Raw genomic sequence first — 21,461 nt, forward strand, 5'->3', positions numbered from 1 at the left:
GCAGGCCATGGCGGTGGCGGAAGAGAAAACTCCGGTGCACCCCTACCTAGCGCACCAAATGTCGGATTTCGGGTTCCGGCAGACCCTTGAGGTTCGAACACTTGGGTGCGCGCGGAGATTTCGCCTCCTACCTACCTGCACCCCTCCGCCTCACTAAGATCTAAGCTATGGAAAGAACAACACAAGAGACACAGGGTTTATACTGGTTCGGGGCACCGTTGTGGTGTAATACCCTACTCCAGTGTGTGGTGTGGTGGATTGCCTCTTGGGCTGATGATGAGGAACAATACAAGGAAGAACAGCCTCGCGAGGGTCTGTTCTTGGCTGGGCCGATGAACTGCTGGGAGGAGTTCAGTCACCCTCCTCTCTCTCTCTCTCTCTCTCTCCCTCTCTTCTATCGTTGGTCTCGATCCCCCTAAAACTCTCTCTCTCTTTCCCCCTCTCTCCTTTTTTCCCTCTGCCCACTTTGCCCTGTGGGTGGATGGTCCTATTTATAGAGGCCCTGGTCCTCTTCCCAAATATTGAGCGGGAAGGGAGCCAACAATGGCGGGCTAATTTGAAGGGGGACAACTAGTACTAGCTATCCTGACAAAAGTAGTCTTCGCCTGCACAAAGCTCTGGTGGTGACGCCGTCTTGGGCTCCACAATGACCTCCGTCTTGCAGTCCTCCTGGTCTTGGTCTTGTTGCACCGAAATGGCAACCTTTTCCTGATGCCTCGATACTCCGCGGCTGCGCTTGCTCCCTTTGCACCAAAGAGGAAAGGAGGACACTGCGCGGGCTGGCACCCGCCTGGCGCCTTTGGTCGTCATGGCTTGCGTCACGGGCACCTCGTGAGGTACCCCGCCTTGATCTCTCTGCCTCCTCACGAGCCAGCCTGATGAGGCCGTGCCTGAGGAAGCTCCGCGTCGTCCGTCCCGCGAGGCTTGGCCCCTCGCGAGGGTCTTGGGTCTGTGTTGATGAAGATGGGCCGTGCTGGGCCCCCTTTTGAGCCACGCCACAGGCCGCAGGCAGGCAAGTCTGGGGACCCCCGTTCCCAGAACGCCAACAGTCCCAAAAATAATATAAAAGTGCATAATAAAGCCATCCAAAACAGGTAATATAATAGCATGGAACAATCAAAAATTATAGATACTTTGGAGACGTATCAAGCATCCCCAAGCTTAATTCCTGCTCGTCCTCGAGTAGGTAAATGATAAAAATAGAATTTTTGCTGTGGAATGCTACCTAACATAAATTTCAAAGTAATTCTCTTTATTGTGGCATGAATGTTCAGATCCGAAAGATTCAAGATAAAAGCTTAATATTGACATAAAAATAATAATACTTCAAGCATACTAACTAAGCAATTATGTCTTCTCAAAATAACATGGCCAAAGAAAGCTTATCCCTATAAAATCATATAGTTTCGCTATGCTTCATTTTCATCACACAAGAATGCTGTCATCATGCACAACCCTGATGACAAGCCAAGCAATTGTTTCATACTGTAGTAATCTCAAACTTTTTTCAACTTTCACGCAATACATGAGCGTGAGCGATGGACATAGCACTATGGGTGGAATAGAATATAATGATGGGGGTTTGTGGAGAAGACAAAAAGGAGAAAGTCTCACATTGACGCGGCTAATCAACGGGCTAGGGAGATGCCCATAAATTGATGTCAATGCAAGGAGTAGGGATTGCCATGCAACGGATGCACTAGAGCTATAAATGTATGAAAGCTCAACAAAAGAAACTAAGTGGGTGCGCATCCAACTTGCTTGCTCACGAAGACCTAGGGAATTCGAGGAAGCCCATTGTTGGAATATACAAGCCAAGTTCTATAATGAAAAATTTCCACTAGTATATGAAAGTGACAAAATAAGAGACTCTATCGTAAAGATCATGGTGCTACTTTGAAGCACAAGTGTGGAAAAAAGGATAGCAGCATTGTCCCTTTCTTTTCTTTTCTTCCTTTTTTTGGACAATGCTCTATTAATGATGATCATCACACTTCTATTTATTTACAACTCAATGATTACAACTCAATACTAGAACAGAATATGACTCTATATGAGTGCCTCCGGCGGTGTACCCGGATGGGTAATGAATCAAGAGTGACATGTATGATAAATTATGCATGGTGGCTTTGCCACAAATACGATGTCAACTACATGATGATGCAAGGCAATATGACAATGATGAATCGTGTCATAATAAATGATGCGGTGGAAAGTTGCATGGCAATATATCTCGGAATGGCTATGGAAATGCCATAATAGGTAGGTATGGTGGCTGTTTTGAGGAAGATATAAGGAGGTTTATGTGTGATAGAGCATATCATATCGCGGGGGTTGTATGCACCGGCGAAGTTTGCACCAACTCTCAAGGTGAGAAAGGGCAATGCACTGTACCGAAGAGGCTAGCAATACTGGAAATGTGACAGTGCACATAATCCATGGACTCAACATTAGTCATAAAGAACTCACATACTTATTGCAAAAATCTACAAGTCATCAAAAACCAAGCATTACACGCATGCTCCTAGGGGGATAGATTGGTAGGAAAAGACCATCGCTCGTCCCCGACTGCCACTCATAAGGATGACAATCAAAGAACACCTCATGTTTCAAAAAATTCACACAACGGTCACCATACATGCATGCTACGGGACTTGCAAACTTCAACACAAGTATTTCTCAAATTCACAACTACTCAACTAGCACGACTCTAATATTACCATCTTCATATCTCAAAACAATCATCAAGTATCAAAATTCTCGTAGTATTCAATGCACTTTATATGAAAGTTTTTATTATACCCATCTTGGATGCCTATCATATTAGGACTAATTTTATAGCCAAAGCAAATTACCATGCTGTTCTAAAGGGCTCTCAAAATTATAATAGTGAAGCATGAGAGATCAATAATTTCTATAAAATAAAACCACCACCGTGCTCTAAAAAGATATAAGTGAAGCACTAGAGCAAAATTATCTAGCTCAAAAGATATAAGTGAAGCACAAAGAGTATTCTAATAAATTTCGATTCATGTGTGTCTCTCCAAAAGGTGTGTACAGAAAGGATGACTGTGGAAACTAATAAGCAAAGACTCAAATCATACAAGATGCTCCAAGCAAAACACATATCATGTGGTGAATAAAAATATAGCCTCAAGTAAAGTTACTGATGGAGGAAGACGAAAGAGGGGATTCCTTCCGGGGCATCCCCTAGCTTAGGCTTTTGGTTGTTCTTGAATTTTACCTTGGGGTGCCATGGGCATCCCCAAAATTAGGCTCTTGCCACTCCTTATTCCAAAATCCATCAAATCTTTACCCAAAACTTGAAAACTTCACAACACAAAACTCAACAGAAAATCTCATGAGCTCCGTTAGTGTAAGAAAACAAATCACCACTTCAAGGAACTGTAATGAACTCATTCTTTATTTATATTGGTGTTAAACCTACTGTATTCCAGCTTCTCTATGTTTCATACCCCCCGATACTAGCCATAGATTCATCAAAATATGCAAACAACACACGAAAAACAGAATCTTTCAAAAACAGAACAGTCTGTTGCAATCTGAATCAAACGTATACTTATATAACCCCCAAAATTCTGAAATAAATTGGTGGACGTGAGGAATTTGTCTATTAATCATCTGCAAAAAGAATCAACCTAATAACACTCTCCAGTAAAAAAATGGCAGCAAATCTCATGAGCACTAAAATTTCTGTTTTTTACAGCAAGATCACAAAGACTTTCCCCAAGTCTTCCCAAAGGTTCTACTTCGCACAAACACTAGGATGAGACTTGCCTGCTCCCCGCACATGTGCCCATCTGTGCTCCCACATACGTGGCTTGATTTGATTGGAACAAAATAAGGCCCGACCCCACCCCCTTAAAATCAGGGGGAAGATGATTAGATTAGAAAGGAAAAAGGGAAAAAGGCAGTCGTAGGATGAAGTGGGAGCACAGATGGGAGCATGGGGAGGGAGCAGGCAAGCCGGATCCCAAACACTAATTAAAAACATAAAACCACATCTAAACAGAATCTATATGAATTACTTATTACTAAACAGAAACAAAAAACAAGAAACAAAAATAAAATTGGGTTGCCTCCCAACAAGCGCTATCGTTTAATGCCCCTAGCTAGGCATAAAAGCAAGAATAGATCTAGGTATTGTCATCTTTGGTATGCAATCCATAAGTGGCTCTGATAATAGATTCATAAGGTAATTTAATTTCGTTTCTAGGAAAGTATTCCATGCCTTTCCTTAACGGAAATTGGAATCTAATATTTCCTTCTTTCATATCAATAATTGCACCAATCGTTCTAAGGAAAGCTCTACCAAGAATAGTATGACATGTAGGATTGCGATCTATATCAAGAACAATGAAATCTACGGGCACATAATTCCTATTTACAACAATAAGAACATCATTAATCCTTCCCATAGGTTTCTTAATGGTGGAATCCGCAAGATGCAAATTTAAAGAACAATCATCAAATTCACGGAAACCTAATGCATCACACAAAGTTTTTGGAATCGTGGAAACACTAGCACCCAAATCACATAAAGCATAACAATCATAATCTTTAATCTTAATTTTAATTATAGGTTCCCACTCATCATAAAATTTTCTAGGGATAGAGACTTCTAATTCAAGTTTCTCTTCATAAGATTGCATTAAAGCATCAACGATATGTTTGGTAAAAGCTTTATTTTGAACATAAGCATGAGGAGAATTTAACACAGATTGCAATAAGGAAATACAATCTATCAAAGAACAATTATCATAATTAAATTCCTTGAAATCCAAAATAGTGGGTTCATTGCTATGTAAAGTTTTGACCTCTTCAATCCCACTTTTACCAATTTTTGCATCAAGATCTAAAAACTCCGAATCATTGGGACGCCTTTTGACTAAAGTTGACTCATCTCCAGCCCCACCTTTAACAAGATTTATATGGGAAAACAAATACTTCATAGGGGACACATCAATCACTTTTAGATCTTCATCATCATTATCATGAAAACTAGAAGAACACACTTTTATGAAGTAAACCTTTTTAGCACGCATCCTAGCGGTTCTTTCTTTGCACTCATCAATGGAAATTCTCATGGCTTTGAGTGACTGATTGATATCATGCTTAGGTGGAATAGATCTAAGTTTCAAAGAATCAACATCAAGAGAAATTCTATCCACGTTCCTAGCCAACTCATCAATCCTAGTGTCACAACCCTAGAATTGTTTGCAGATAGTTGCATCAATGAGCATCATGCATCCTGTTATTTTCAAAAAACTTGAAATGAGGAAATTGAAAGCCTCAGAAATCATTTTAAAAGAAGGGTAAGAACCCTTTAAATTGCATTCATTGTTTCCAAAATGACTTCATAAATGTTTGATAATTTTGGCAAGGCTTTGAGACCAAACCAAAAATAGTGAACATTTTTGAAGGAATTATTTTGGGACTTTGAAATTAAATCAATAAGTATTTGAGTTTTGGATTATATTCATTTTTTATAGAATATAATTCAAAAGGCCCTAGAATTATTTATGTGCCTCTAGAAAAGTCCATAATGGCAACATAAAATTATTCAGAAGGTTTTGCCCTATTTTGAATTTATTCGAATTTTGAATCAGTGGCAAAATGAATAAATAAAAACAAAACAGAAATAAAACAGAACAGGAACGTACCTGGCAGCCTGCTACTGTAGTCGGCCCAGCTTCTGAGCAGCCCACCCGAGCCCACCTTGCCAGTCATCTTCCTCGGCGCGCCAGAGGGACAGAGCGCGTGTGGCCGCGGCACGTCGGCACGCGCGCGCCACCTCCTGCTTGCTGCCGCTTCCCCGACGTCGCCCTGGAGATGCCACGCACCTCTCTGCTCTCTCTCTCTCACACGCGGTCTCTCCCCTCCCCTCTATCTCTCTCTCACGCGCACGGCCGAGCGCAGCCGTCGCCACCGACGCCGGTCCCCGCGGCCACAGCCATCCCCGAACCTCTCCGACACAACCCCGAGCTCCGAAACGACGTCTTTGTCCTCCCCGCCGAGCCACACGACGCCGGACGCCCTGGAGCCCCCTCATTGATGCCATCTTCGTCCTCTGCACCGACGGACCCCGTCGACCGATTCGTCGTCACCAAGCCATCCCTGAGCACGCTGGGATCACCGACGACCTCGCTGTGAGCTCTACTCTGTTTCCCCTCCTTCGTTTTTCTTGCTCCCGTGCTGTAGCACCATCGCCCACGTGCCCGAGCACCGCCGTGCGCCATGGCCGCCTAGCTTCCTTGACCCAAGCCCCTCTGCTCGAACCCGTGGCACCAGCGTGCTTCTGGTGGCCTGCGGATGCCACCTAGCCCATCAGCTCCTCCCCTAGCGCATCACAACCTCGAACCCATCTGCTCCCGAACTCCGGCCGCCGCCTCGCTCGCCACCGCCGACACCACAGCTCACCCCGGCTCCTCTTGCTTGCTCCTTTTGATGCGCGCGAACCCGAGGAACCCGTAGGAGCTAACGGCGAGGCAAATGGTTGCCCGTAGCTCAATCCCGATGAGCATCCGTCGTCGGATGTGCTCGCCGGTGTTCAACTCCGATGAGATGATGTGGCGTCATTAGCTTGAGCTAATTACTGCATTAATCTCGCCCTGTGCCACTAACAGACGGGCCCCACACCCAAATTAACCATGGGGTAAACCCCTGTTTAGATTTAACCTAACCACAGGGGCCCACGCGTCAGCTTTGACCATGCTGACGTGGCTGTTGATTGGGCCCACAAGTCAGCGACCCTAGCTAGTACCGTGACACTGACCTGTGGGACCCACAGGTCAGGTTTGACCCGGACCAGCCCTATGACCTGCTGACGCCAGCATGATGCAATGCTGACGCAGTTAATCATTTTCTGGATTTAAAATAATTCAGAAATTCCAGAAAATGCCCAAAACTTCCAAAATTCATAGAAATTAAACCGTAACTCCAAATGAAATAAATTATATATGAAACATGGTCAGAAAAATATGAAGAATCTGTTTATGCCATGATCATGCATGTTTGAACAAGTTAACCTCACTGAATAGGACAAATTATGATTAGGGCAACTTATGAAATAACATTTGGAGTTGGAATTTGATCTTGTTTGAGTTCCACTTCAATTAAATTGGCTAGATATTGCATTAGGTCAATTCAGTACCTTAATATGTCATATCATTCATTCGCTTGTGCATTGCATTAATTGAATGTTGTTTATGTTCCCTTGCCGGTAATTGTCCCCTCTCGATAGACGTGGTTCCGACGACATGATCGATGACACCGATGAAGAACTATAATATCTTCAGAAGTGCCAGGCAAGCAAAACCCCCTTGTTCATTCTGATACAATCCCACTCTCTCGTTCCTGCTCTCTTTTACTGCATTAGGACAACAACGATTCATCTGTTACTTGCTGTGGTAGTTGAACCCCTTATCCTCTGCATGACCTGTCATTGCCACAGTAAATAGATGAAACCCACTAGCATGAGTAGGAGTTGTTTGAGCCCTGATGTGCCTACTCATTCATGCTTGTTTGTCATGCCTGCTACTGCTTAGAGTTGAGTCAGGTCTGATTCATCAGGGATGAATTGGTATGGCGATGAACATGTCCTACTGTGTGTGAGCTAAGTGTGTGAACACGATTTGGTAAAGGTAGCGGTGAGAGACCATGTAGGAGTACATGGTGGGTTGTCTCATTGAAACCGTCCTCAGGAACTGAGTTCTGTGTTTGTGATCCATGAACAACTACTACCACTCATTGGGATCCTTAATTGACCCTCTCGACTTATTAACTGCCCTAGTCCTCTGTCCAGGAGTTGCAACTTGTTTCTGGTGTTTATAGGATATGTGTTGGCGGTCGTGCGTAGCGCTGACCCTAGGGGTGGGCTATGATGCTGTAGATACACCGTGGCACGGTGTACCGGGCGCCCGTTTGGTGTCTCGGGAACCCTGCAGACATCGTTTGGGGCTGTGAGCGAAACTCCGGACGGATCTCCTCGCGGATGGAACCCGAAAAGGCGATAAACCTGGACTAGAGACTTGTGTGGTTAGTCAGGTCGTGGCCGACACCCTCGCCAGGCTTCCGCTTGAAGGCTGCCGAGATACATGACGTGTATATGGTGATAAGTGGTGGGAGCGTGTGTGAAGAAGTACACCCCTGCAGGGTTATCATTATCTATTCGAATAGCCAAATTCCTCGGATATGGGAACTTGGACCCCTTGCATAGTTCATAGACAAGTGAAAGTGGATACCCTAAAACTTGCAAGATAAGTGTGAGTGCTATGGATGGCCTTCTCGTAGGGAGACGAGAGCGGATCCATAGTGGTGTATTGATATGGTGAATATGTGGACTCGTGTGCGCCACCTCAAAAGAGTTACTTGCAGTCGTAGTTTATGATAGCCACTGAGTCAAAGCCGGCTTGCTGCAGTTAAACTCCACCACCCCTTTTGTTGATACCGATGTATATGTAGTTAGTTCTGATGTAAGTCTTGCTGGGTACATTTGTACTCACGTTTGCTTAATTTATGTTTTGCAGAGAGACGTCAGTCTCACTAGTAGTCCCATGTGGGCTTTGACGTTTAGCTTGCTACCTCAGCTACGATCTTGTGCCCTCGGCAGGATCTGGTAGATAGTCAGGCTTCTCAGCCTTTTTCATTTGTAGATGTCTGTACTCAGACATGTTAAGCTTCCGCATGTGCTTTGCTTCGTATGCTATGATTGTTGGGTCATGAGACCCATGTTTGTAATATCTTGCTCCTCGGAGCCTAATGAAAAAATACTTTGAGTCATAGAGTCTTGTTGTGATGTCATGTTGTATTTGCACATATCGAGCATATTGTGTGTATGTTATTGAAATGCTTGGTATGTGTGGGATCCGACAATCTAGTTGTTTATCCTTGGTAGCCTCTCTTATGCGGAAATGTAGTCTCGTGTTTCCATTGAGCCTTGGTAGTCTGCTACAGCCCGGGTTACTGGAGTCCTGCTAGCCCAGTACTACTGCTCCGGAACACTTAGACTGGCCGACATGTGATTCACTTTGTTCCTGTGTCTGTCCCTTCGGGGAAATGTCACGCGGTGACATCCAGAGTCCTGCCTAGCCTGCTACAGCCCGGTTCACCGGAGTCCTGTTAGCCCAGTGCTACAGCCCAGATTCGCACGCTGCTGACCTACATGCTCGATGTTGATTCATGTATGCCTGTCCCCGTAAGTTAGTGCCACTTTGGGTTCACGACTAGTCATGTCGGCCCGGGTTCTTTGTCATATGGATGCTAGCGACACTATCATATACGTGAGCCAAAAGGCACAAACGGTCCCGGGCCAGGTAAGGTGGCACCCGTGGGAATACCGTGCCTGAGGCCGCAAAGTGATATGATGTGTTACATGCTAGATCAGTGTGACTTAGGATCGAGATCTTGACAACTTTGGTATCAGAGCCTGACTACCTGTAGGATTACCAAGCCAAACTGGTCGAAGTTGTGTCTAGAAATGCTTTAGTTATATAAGGGAATTGATTGTGGAAGGGAACGTAAGGCTCTTTTTACTCCTTATACCTTATGCCCTTCCGATCTGATCCATCCTCTTCTTTTTCTACGGGGATTAAGAACTAGGCCTTCTCATCTATCTATTAGGATGACGAGTTGCTATGGTAGACTTATAGAATTTATAGTTTCATATGTTCATAGCTGTCCTCAGAACCTTGAGTTTGTGATGTTGAGTGGCTATGACACCATTTTGCAGGATGTCTCAAATAATTTTGAGCATTTACAGCCGTTATGCTGTCCGAGTCATCCCAGGTCTCTAAATAGTCTGATGCAATTGTAAATTCCTTCTTCCCGTTTTAGATGTTCCTTTGGTCAGAATAAGCACACTAACCGGTGCATTGAGGTACTCTATTGCATCAATTTATATGTTGGAGCTATTATTATGACCCTAGGTGTTTCAGGGAGTCACCTAGTGATCTAGCCATGTTTTGTATCCCCAGTGTGTGATTCTGGCCATTATTCTCGAAAGCATCCCGTGATGCCATGTAGTAATAGGTATTCTATGCATGGGTCCTTGAACCCGAGATTCACCCTACTTACCTCATGTTGATAGTGTTTGCTAGTTCCTTTAGGATATTAGTAACCTTTGCGATAGTCCTCGAGGTCCATGGTACAACGTTCTTCCAATACCATGAACCAATATGGCAGGAGTTCTCTTGAACCAAAAGATCACAACAGGAGTGCTCTCGATGAGTTCTCCATTCTATATTGTGACTCTGCCAGTTCAACATTTTTGCATGGGTTATCTGGAAGAAATAACATGCTAATCCATGCATCCATAACTCAGAAAATTATATGTTCCTTTGAGTTGTCTCTCTTTAGTTGTATTCTGACCCTCGTCATCAATTGTTGGTCAAGAGTAGTTGTGCATTGGTGTTATCGATGCCTATTATTCATGTGATCCGTCAAGCCGTTCTATTCCGGAATGACTAGGAGAAACAAACTCCAATACCTCATCCATATCTAGGATTGGGTCAAAGCAGTTGTATTCCACAGATCAAAGTGCCAATCCAGCTTTTGATTATGTTCTACCCTGAAGTATTGCCCTCTTTATGTCAGGAATATCATAGGAATTGCACAACCTCCTATGAACTCTTGATACAGTGATACTTCTCGCCATCATTATTCATTCCTTGGTCCCGTGTTGTTGTAACCAGAATGCCGACAAGTAAACTGTCATGTGTGAAATCAATACTCCTAGCAACCCTGTTGCTTGGTAGATAATGGACAATAATCTTATCCTTAGCGTGTTGCTTATTGAATCATCACCCTAAGGTTTATCGTGCTACCTAGTCCTTATTTCCGGTGCACTTTTCGATCAATGAGTTAGGATAGTGTCAACCCTTACTTATTTGATCATATCATCTTGCCCTGGAAAGCAAGATTGTTCTCGAGCTTAGTGACATATCGGTGGTTCATGATTTTCCGTATATCTTCTCAGAAGTATAACCAGGTTGTCACCTGACCGCTATGTTGAGTTCGTGATCAAGTTGATTTCTTATAAACCACCCCTTTCCCCAAGAATCTGTGTTGGATATCCCTGAGCTAGTTGGTTAAGCAAAATAACAACTTGGAGAGTTGGAAGATAAAAGCTTGCCCAACTTAGTTCATTCCAAAGGGATATCCTTGTGTGTGTGTGTGTGTGTTGAAGAAAGATGATATCTCCATCGATTGGTCCTCGTGATCAGTTGTTGGATCTATTTCCTTGTCAAAACTTTGACTTGCATATGGGCTATCGCCAAGTCAAATCAGAACCAGCGATATTCATATTGTTGTCTTACTCGTGGTTGACCCCTTGAGCATACACCATTACATCTTTGGTCTGACCAATACTATCACATTGTTCACATAATGGTGGAAGTCCAGTCATGTGGAAATTCTGATGAGTTGCTGTTGAGCCCATCAGCAGCATTTTGTCTCCTCCATCATTTGTGTTGAACATCCAGCTGGTGTTGGAAACTTGTGTAAGCATTTTCTTCATGCCCCATTCATGAAGTATATGTTTGGATGAAAGAAGTGACTTCCTTTGATTCACATGCATTTGATGTGAGTTGCTGCCGGGAATTCGAGAAAGTTTGTTTTGCTTCCTCTGGTACCATCCCAAGTCAGTCATGCATGTGCGAAGTATGCTATGGTTTGACAAGCTCGCTACCTCCATTCTATATGTGTTCGCTAGCACACCAAGCCACTAAATGACTTGTTCAAGGAGAAGAAGTTCCTTCTTAAGAGCATGCCTTATGCAAGGACTTTGATATCCTCGATGATGGCTCCCCACCTAAACTCGGTAGTGTTTTATTATAAGACTACTACGTGGTCATGCTTGTCTGGGACAGCGTGTTTACATGTGTGTAGTAGAACCCACTCATGTTTTGGAGCTTGCTATCGTAGTTCATTTCCTGAGAATCTTGCAACGTCATCTCGTTGATTTGTGTTGCAACTCTTCTTTTCAGACACGTGAGTGTGAAGTATCCTGTTTCTAACCAGATCTGAATCTCAGGCAGATATGATGGTTGGAACACTCCCAATATTTGCATTTTGTTCCCAGCTTGCACCGCCATTGTGCCAATTCCCATGAGCTGCCCTCTCAGTAATTGTTGTTTAGGATCATTTTCAAAAGTGTTCCTATCATGGGTCCCATCCATTTCCGATGATAAGCAAAAATCATCCATTGCGTTGTCTTCAACAAGGTAGTCCACATCATCCATTCTAGTCAGGGCATGTCATTCTTTCGAACTCCTTCAAACGATTGCTCGAGATTTTCCCTAGGCTGGTATAGAGAATTTTATTGATCTCTGGATCAAAAGTAATTCTTTTTGCCACTTAAGGGATAATTCTACGAGTCATCCTTCTTTAGGGTGTCTCGTTATGGTATCATGGCAACTCAAATCCTTGCTACGTTGACAACCGCTCACCACCCTCTTAGGTGTGGAATTGTTGTCTACCTAGTAAACCCTCATCATCTGTTCCACTCCACCCCTCTAGATGTGTACTTCGTGTCTCAGCTCAAGAGATGTTTCAATGTCTCACTCCGTGAGTTGATCCTGAGTTGTTTGATCTTCGATATGATCGATCCCTCTAGAGTTTTCTCTTTCCTCTCATTGTCATGTTAGTTGTAGTTCTCGGGGCAAGACATCGAGACAATGATGGTGATCGAATCAACGTTCTTATGAAGTGCCACCTAGATCATGAAGATCGTGTTAGTTTGCGTTCCCCCTTCTTTTTTCCCTACGCTTGAATCTCGGGACGAGATTCTTGTTTAGTGGGGGTGAGTTGTCACAGCCCTAGAACAGACAGTTGCATTAGTGAGCTTCATGCATCCTGTTATTTTCAAAAAACTTGAAATGAGGAAATTGAAAGCCTCAGGAATCATTTTAAAAGAAGAGCAAGAACCCTTTAAATTGCATTCATTGTTTCCAAAATGACTTCATAAATGTTTGATAATTTTGGCAAGGCTTTAAGACCAAACCAAAAATAGTGAACATTTTTGAAGGAATTATTTTGGGACTTTGAAATTAAATCAATAAGTATTTGAGTTTTGGATTATATTCACTTTTTATAGAATATAATTCAAAAGGCCCTGGAATTATTTATGTGCCTCTAGAAAAGTCCATAATGGCAACATAAAAATATTCAGAAGGTTTTGCCCTGTTTTGAATTTATTTCGAATTTTGAATCAGTAGCAAAATGAATAAATAAAAACAAAACAGAAATAAAACAGAATTGGGCCCACAAGTCAGCGACCCTAGCCAGTACCGTGACACTGACCTGTGGGACCCACAGGTCAGGTTTGACCCGGACCAGCCCTGTTGACCTGCTGACGCTAGCATGACGCAATGCTGACGCAGTTAATCATTTTCTGGATTTAAAATAATTCAGAAATTCTAGAAAATGCCCAAAACTTCCAAAATTCATAGAAATTAAACCGTAACTCCAAATGAAATAAATTATATATGGAAAATGATCAGGAAAATATGAAGAATCTGTTTATGCCATGATCATGGATGTTTGAACAAGTTAACCTCACTGAATAGGACAAATTATGATTAGGGCAACTTATGAAATAACATTTGGAGTTGGAATTTGATCTTGTTTGAGTTCCACTTCAATTAAATTGGCTAGATATTGCATTAGGTCAATTCAGTACCTTAATATGTCATATCATTCATTCGCTTGTGCATTGCATTAATTGAATGTTGTTTATGTTCCCTTGCCGGTAATTGTCCCCTCTCGATAGACGTGGTTCCGACGACGTGATCGATGACACCAATGAAGAACTATATTATCTTCAGAAGTGTCAGGCAAGCAAAACCCCCTTGTTCATTCCGATACAATCCCACTCTCTCGCTCCTGCTCTCTTTTACTGCATTAGGACAACAATGATTCATCTGTTACTTGCTGCGGTAGTTGAACCCCTTATCCTCTGCATGACCTGTCATTGCCACAGTAAATAGATGAAACCCACTAGCATGAGTAGGAGTTGTTTGAGCCCTGATGTGCCTACTCATTCATGCTTGTTTGTCATGCCTGCTACTGCTTAGAGTTGAGTCAGGTCTGATTCATCGGGGATGAATTGGAATGGCGATGAACATGTCCTACTATGCGTGACCTAAGTGTGTGGACACGATTTGGTAAAGGTAGAGGTGAGAGGCCATGTAGGAGTACATGGTGGGTTGTCTCATTGAAACCGTCCTCAGGAATCGAGTTCTGTGTTTGTGATCCATGAACAGCTACTACCACTCATTGGGATCCTTAATTGACCCCCTCGACTTATTAACTGCCCTACTCCTCTGTCCAGGAGTTGCAACTAGTTTCTGGTGTTTATAGGATATGTGTTGGCAGCCGTGCGTAGCGCCGACCCTAGGGGTGGGCTATGATGCGGTATATACACCGTGGCATGGTGTACCGGGCGCCCGTTTGGTGTCTCAGGAACCCTGCACACATCGTTTGGGGCTGTGAGCGAAACTCCGGCCAGATCTCCTCGTGGATGGAACCCGAGGTGATAAACCAGGACTAGAGACTTGTGTGGTTAGTCAGGTCGTGGCCGACACCCTCGCCAGGCTTCCGCTTGAAGGTTGCCGAGATACATGACGTGTATATGGTGATAAGTGGTGGGAGCGCGTGTGAAGAAGTACACCCCTGCAGGGTTACCATTATCTATTCGAATAGCCAGATTCCTCGGATATGGAAACTTGGACCCCTTGCATGGTTCATAGACAAGTGAAAGTGGATACCCTAAAACTCGCAAGATAAGTGTGAGTGCTATGGATGGCCTTCTCGTAGGGAGACGGGAGCGGATCCATAGTGGTGTATTGATATGGTGAATATGTGGACTCGTGTGCGCCACCTTAAAAGAGTTACTTGCAGTCGTAGTTTAAGATAGCCACCGAGTCAAAGCCGGCTTGCTGCAGTTAAACTCCACCACCCCCCTTTGTTGATACCGATGCATATGTAGTTAGTTCTGATGTAAGTCTTGCTGGGTACAGTTGTACTCACGTTTGCTTAATTTATGTTTTGCCGAGAGACGTCAGTCTCGCTAGTAGTTCCGTGTGGGCTTCGACGTTTAGCTTGCTACCTCAGCTACGATCTTGTGCCCTCGGCAGGATCTGGTAGATAGTCAGGCTTCTCAGCCTTTTTCATTTGTAGATGTCTGTACTCAGACATGTTAAGCTTCCGCATGTGCTTTGATTTGTATGCTATGATTGTTGGGTCATGAGACCCCTGTTTGTAATATCTCTCTCCTCAGAGCCTAATGAATAAATACTTTGAGTCGTAGAGTCTTGTTGTGATGCCATGTTGTATTTGCACATATCGAGCATATTGTGTGTATGTTATTGAAATGCTTGGTATGTGTGGGATCCGACAATCTAGTTGTTTATCCTTGGTAGCCTCTCCTATGGGGAAATGTAGTCTGGTGTTTCCATTGAGCCTTGGTAGTCTGCTACAGCCCGGGTTACTGGAGTCCTGCTAGCCTAGTACTACTGCTCCAGAACACTTAGACTGGCCGGCATGTGATTCACTTCGTTCCTGTGTCTGTCCCTTCGGGGAAATGTCACGCGGTGACATCCAGAGTCCTGCCTAGCCTGCTATAGCCCGGTTCACTGGAGTCCTGTTAGCCCAGTGCTACAGCCCGGATTCGCACGCTGCTGACCGATATGCTCGATGTTGATTCATGTATGCCTGTCCCTGTAAGTTAGTGCCACTTTGGGTTCACGACTAGTCATGTCGGCTCGGGTTCTTTGTCATATGGATGCTAGCGACACTATCATATACGTGAGCCAAAAGGCACAAACGGTCCCGGACCAGGTAAGGTGGCACCCGTGGGAATACCGTGCGTGAGGCCGCAAAGTGATATGATGTGTTACATGCTAGATCAGTGTGACTTAGGATCGGGGTCCTGACACTTAGGCAATTTTTCTTCAAGCAAATCATTGAAATTCTTTTGAGAAACCATAAACTCTTTAACATTAGTCTCAAAATCAGAGGGCATCTTATTAAAATTTCCATAAGAGTTGTTGTAGGAATTACCATAATTATTTGAGTAATTACTAGGGAACGGCCTAGAATTAAAGTTTCCTCTATACGCGTTGTTACCAAAATTGTTCCTACCAACAAAATTCACGTCCATATTTTCATTATTATTTTCAATCAAAGTAGACAAGGGCCTGATGTCTACTACACAACCTTCTTCTTGTAGACGTTGTTGGGCCTCCAAGTGCAGAGGTTTGTAGGACAGTAGCAAATTTCCCTCAAGTGGATGACCTAAGGTTTATCAATCTGTGGGAGGCGTAGGATGAGATGGTCTCTCTCAAGTAACCCTGCAACCAAATAATAAAGAGTCTCTTGTGTCCCCAACACACCTGGTAGATAAAGGTTTTTGTAATCTGGAATTATAAAAACAACAAGGTAACTAATGATAAAAGTGAGCATAAATGGTATCGCAATGCTAGGAAACAAGGCCTAGGGTTCATACTTTCACTAGTGCAAGTCCTCTCAACAATAATAACATAATTGGATCACATAACTATCTCTCAACATGCAACAAAAAGTAACTCCAAAGTCACTAATAGCGGATAACAAACGAAGAGATTATGGTAGGGTACAAAACCACCTCAAAGTTATTCTTTCCAATCAATCCGTTGGGCTATTCCTATAAGTGTCACAAACAGCCCTAAAGTTCTTACTAGAATAACACCTTAAGACATAAATCAACCAAAACCCTAATGTCACCTAGATACTCCAATGTCACCTCAAGTATCCGTGGGTATGATTATACGATATGCATCACACAATCTCAGATTCATCTATTCAACCAACACATAGAACCTCAAAGAGTGCCCCAAAGTTTCTACCAGAGAATCACGACGAAAACGAGTGCCAACCCCTATTCATAGGTTCATGGGCACAACCCTCAAGTTGATCACCAAAACATACATCAAGTGAATCACGTGATATCCCATTGTCACCACAGATATGCACGGCAAGACATACATCAAGTGTTCTCAAATATTTAAAGACTCAATCCGACAAGATAACTTCAATGGGGAAACTCAATCCATTACAAGAGAGTAGAGGGGGAGAAACATCATAAGATCCAACTATAATAGCAAAGCTCGCGATACATCAAGATCGTACCACCTCAAGAACACGAGAGAGAGAGATCAAACACATAGCTACTGGTACATACTGAGGGAGTCCTGGATTAGGGAGTGTTCGGATAGCCGGACTATACCGTTAGCCGGACTCCTGGACTATGAAGATACAAGATTGAAGACTTCGTCCCGTGTCCGGAAGGGACTTTCCTTGGCGTGGAAGGCAAGCTTGGCGATACGGATATGTAGATCTCCTACCATTGTAACCGACTTTGTGTAACCCTAACCCTCTCCGATGTCTATATAAACCGGAGGGTTTTAGTCCATAGAACAACATACAGAACAACAATCATACCATAGGCTAGCTTCTAGGGTTTAGCCTCTCCGATATCGTGGTAGATCTACTCTTGTACTACCCGTATCATCAATATTAATCAAGCAGGACGTAGGGTTTTACCTCCATCGAGAGGGCCCGAACCTTGGTAAAACTTCGTGTCCCTTGCCTCCTATTACCATCCGGCCTAGACGCACAGTTCGGGACCCCCTACCCGAGATCCGCCGGTTTTGACACCGACATTGGTGCTTTCATTGAGAGTTCCTCTGTGTCGTCGCCGTCAGGCTTGATGGCTCCTACGATCATCAATGGCGATGCAGTCCAGGGTGAGACCTTCCTCCCCGGACAGATCTTCGTCTTCGGTGGCTTCGCACTGCGGGCCAATTCACTTGGCCATCTAGAGCAGATCGAAAGCTATGCCCCTGGCCGTCAGGTCAGATTTGGAATCTTAAACTACACGGCTGACATCCGCGGGGACTTGATCTTCGACGGATTCGAGCCACTACCGAGCGCGCCGCACTATCACGACGAGCATGATCTAGCTCTGCTGCCGAATAGTGCCCTGGAGGCCGCACCCGCATCAGCTTCAACCCTTAATTCGAAGCCAACTGCGCCGATCGAGGATGGGTGGTTGGACGCCGCCTTGGGGGCTGCGATCCCAACGGCGATCGAGCCGAACACCAGCCCCGCACTCTGCGAGACTCGTGACTCCATGGAGCCGGACTCCTTTCCAGACTCCGAACCCTCCGCGCCCCTGCCGATCGAATCCGATTGGGCGCCGATCATGGAGTTTACTGCCGCGGACATCTTTCAGCACTCGCCTTTTGGCGATATTCTAAAGACACTGAAGTCTCTCTCTTTATCAGGAGAGCCCTGGCCGGACTACGGTTAGCAAGGTTGGGATTCGGATGATGAAGAAATTCAAAGCCAACCCACCACCCACTTTGTAGCCATTGTCGACGACTTAACCGACATGCTCGACTTCGACTCCGAAGACATCAACGGTATGGACGCCGATGAAGGAGAGATGAAGAACCAGTGCCTATCAGGCCCTGGAAAGCCACCTCGTCATATGACATATACATAGTGGACACCCCAAAAGAAGGAGATGGCGATGGAACAACGGAGGATGACCCCTCCAAGAAACAGCCTAAGCGCCAGCGTCAACGGTGCCGCTCAAAATCCCGCCAAAACAAATACGGTGATTCCAGCACGGGAGATGATAATACTCCGGAAAGTGCCGAAGAAAACCCCCTCCAGCAAGATTTAGCACAGGAGGATGGAGAAACCAGCCCTCATGAGAGAGCGGCCGACAGAGAGGTCGAGGACGATAATTATATGCCTCCCTCCGAAGACGAGGCAAGCCTCGACGACGACGAATTCGTCGTGCCAGAGGATGCCGTCGAGCAAGAGCGTTTTCAACGCAGGCTTATGGCCACGGCAAGAAGCCTCAAGAAAAAATAGCAACAGCTTAGAGCTGATCAAGATTTGCTAGTCGACAGATGGACTGAAGTCCTTGCGGCCGAAGAGCATAAACTCGAACGCCCCTCCAAGAGCTACCCGAAGCGCAGGTTGCAACTCCGATTAGAGGAGGAAGCACTTGATGCGGCCGACCAGCCACCTCGTGGCCGCGACAGAGAGGCTTCTCGGCCCTCCACTCAAGCCGCACCCCATACCAAGGCACGGGAATATGCGCCGGACTTACGAGATATGTTGGAGGACAAGGCAAGGCAAACAAGATCGATCTACGGATCGCGTGGGCGCCCCATGGCTCTAGACAGTAACCATCATGCCGGCCACAAATTTGGCAGGGCCGAACACAGTAGACAAAGCTCATTGGAGCTACATCGTGATATAGCCCAGTACAGAGGCACCGCACACCCACTATGCTTCACAGACGAAATAATGGATCATCAAATCCTCGAGGGTTTCAAACCCGTAAACATCGAATCATATGATGGCACAACAGATCCTGCAGTATGGATCGAGGATTATCTCCTTCATATCCACATGGCCCGCGATGATGATTTCCACGCCATCAAATACCTCCCACTCAAGCTTAAAGGACCAGCTCGGCATTGGCTTAACAGCTTGCCAACAGAATCAATCAGTTGTTGGGAGGACCTGGAAGCCGCATTCCTCGACAATTTCCAGGGCACTTATGTGCGACCCCCAGACGCCGATGACCTAAGTCACGTAATTCAGCAGCCAGAGGAATCGGCCAGGCAATTCTGGACACGGTTCCTAACAAAGAAAAATCAAATAGTCGACTGTCCGGATGCTGAGGCCCTAGCAGCCTTCAAGCACAATATCCGTGATGAGTGGCTTGCCCTGCACCTTGGACAGGAAAAGCCGAAGTCTATGGCAGCACTCACGACACTCATGACTCGCTTTTGCGCAGGAGAAGACAGATGGCTCGCTCATAGCAACAATATGACCAAGAACCCTGGTAATTCGGATACCAGGGACAGTAGTGGCAGGTCGCGTCGCAACAAGCAGAAGCGCCGCATTAACGGCGACAATGTTGAGGATACGACAGTTAATGCCGGATTCAGAGGCTCTAAATCCGGTCAGCGGAAAAAGCCATTCAAAAGGAATCCTAGGGTCCCGTCCAGTTTGGACCGTATACTCGACCGCTTGTGCCAGATACATGGCACCCCCGAAAAGCCGGCCAATCACACCAACAGGGATTGTTGGGTGTTCAAGCAGGCAGGCAAGTTAAATGCCGAAAATGAAGACAAGGGGCTGCATAGCGATGACGACGAGGAGCCCAGGCCGCTGAACAACAGTGGACAGAAGGGTTTCCCCCCACAAGTGCGGACGGTGAACATGATATACGCAACCCACGTCCCCAAAAGGGAGCGGAAGCGCGCGTTAAGGGACGTATACGCGGTAGAGCCAGTCGCCCCAAAGTTCAACCCATGGTCCTCCTGCCCGATCACCTTTGATCGAAGGGACCATCCCACTAGCATCCGTCATGGCGGATTCGCCGCATTGGTTCTAGACCCAATTATTGACAGATTTCATCTCACTAGAGTCCTTATGGACGGCAGCAGTAGCCTGAACCTGCTTTACCAGGATACAGTGCGGAAAATGGGCATAGATCCCTCGAGGATTAAGCCCACCAAAACGACCTTTAAAGGCGTAATACCAAGTGTAGAGGCCAACTGTACAGGCTCAGTCACACTTGAAGTGGTCTTCGGATCTCCGGATAATTTCCGAAGCGAGGAGTTAATCTTCGACATAGTCCCATTCCGCAGTGGCTATCACGCACTGCTCGGGCGAACCGCATTCGCCAAGTTCAATGCGGTACCGCACTACGCATACCTTAAGCTCAAGATGCCAGGCCCTCGAGGAGTAATTACGGTCAATGGAAACACCGAACGCTCCCTCCGAACGGAGGAGCACACGGCGTCCCTTGCAGCGGAAGTACAAAGCAGCCTCTCGAGGCAGTTCTCTAGTCTGGCCATTAAATGACCGGACACCGTCAAGCGCGCCCGGAGTAACCTACAACAAGACCGACTGGCACGATCCGAGCAGGCGTAGCAATGCGGCCCCAACCCAGCCCTCACAAAAATGCGACACCAGTACTTCGCGTAGATAACTACGCTCTAGAAATACCATGGGTACAGGGGGAGGGGCACCATCACGGCACGCCCGAAACACGGCTTAAACCGCACCAGGGGCTGCCGATTTTTTAATTTTCTCTTACTTCCAGGACTCCACTCTTTGGAAGGCATGTTCGGTAGTTCAATTGCCGCACAAACGATGCAAGAACCAGGGAAGCAGACAAGCCACGCCGCATTACGGAACTCCAGGTGGTCTCTATCACGAGCAGTATACCTGTTTCGCATACTATTCCGTAGCTTGCCCTGGAACGGACATGTTACATAGTCCAACCTTTTTCTTATCGCATTATTTGTATCGTTCTGCTTTGATCGCAGCCCTTTTTAATAAACAATGCATAGCTTTTGTCTATTTTT

The sequence above is a fragment of the Triticum dicoccoides genome, chromosome 7A (assembly GCF_002162155.2).
Source record: "Triticum dicoccoides isolate Atlit2015 ecotype Zavitan chromosome 7A, WEW_v2.0, whole genome shotgun sequence".
NCBI classification, from domain to species: Eukaryota; Viridiplantae; Streptophyta; class Magnoliopsida; order Poales; family Poaceae; genus Triticum; species Triticum dicoccoides.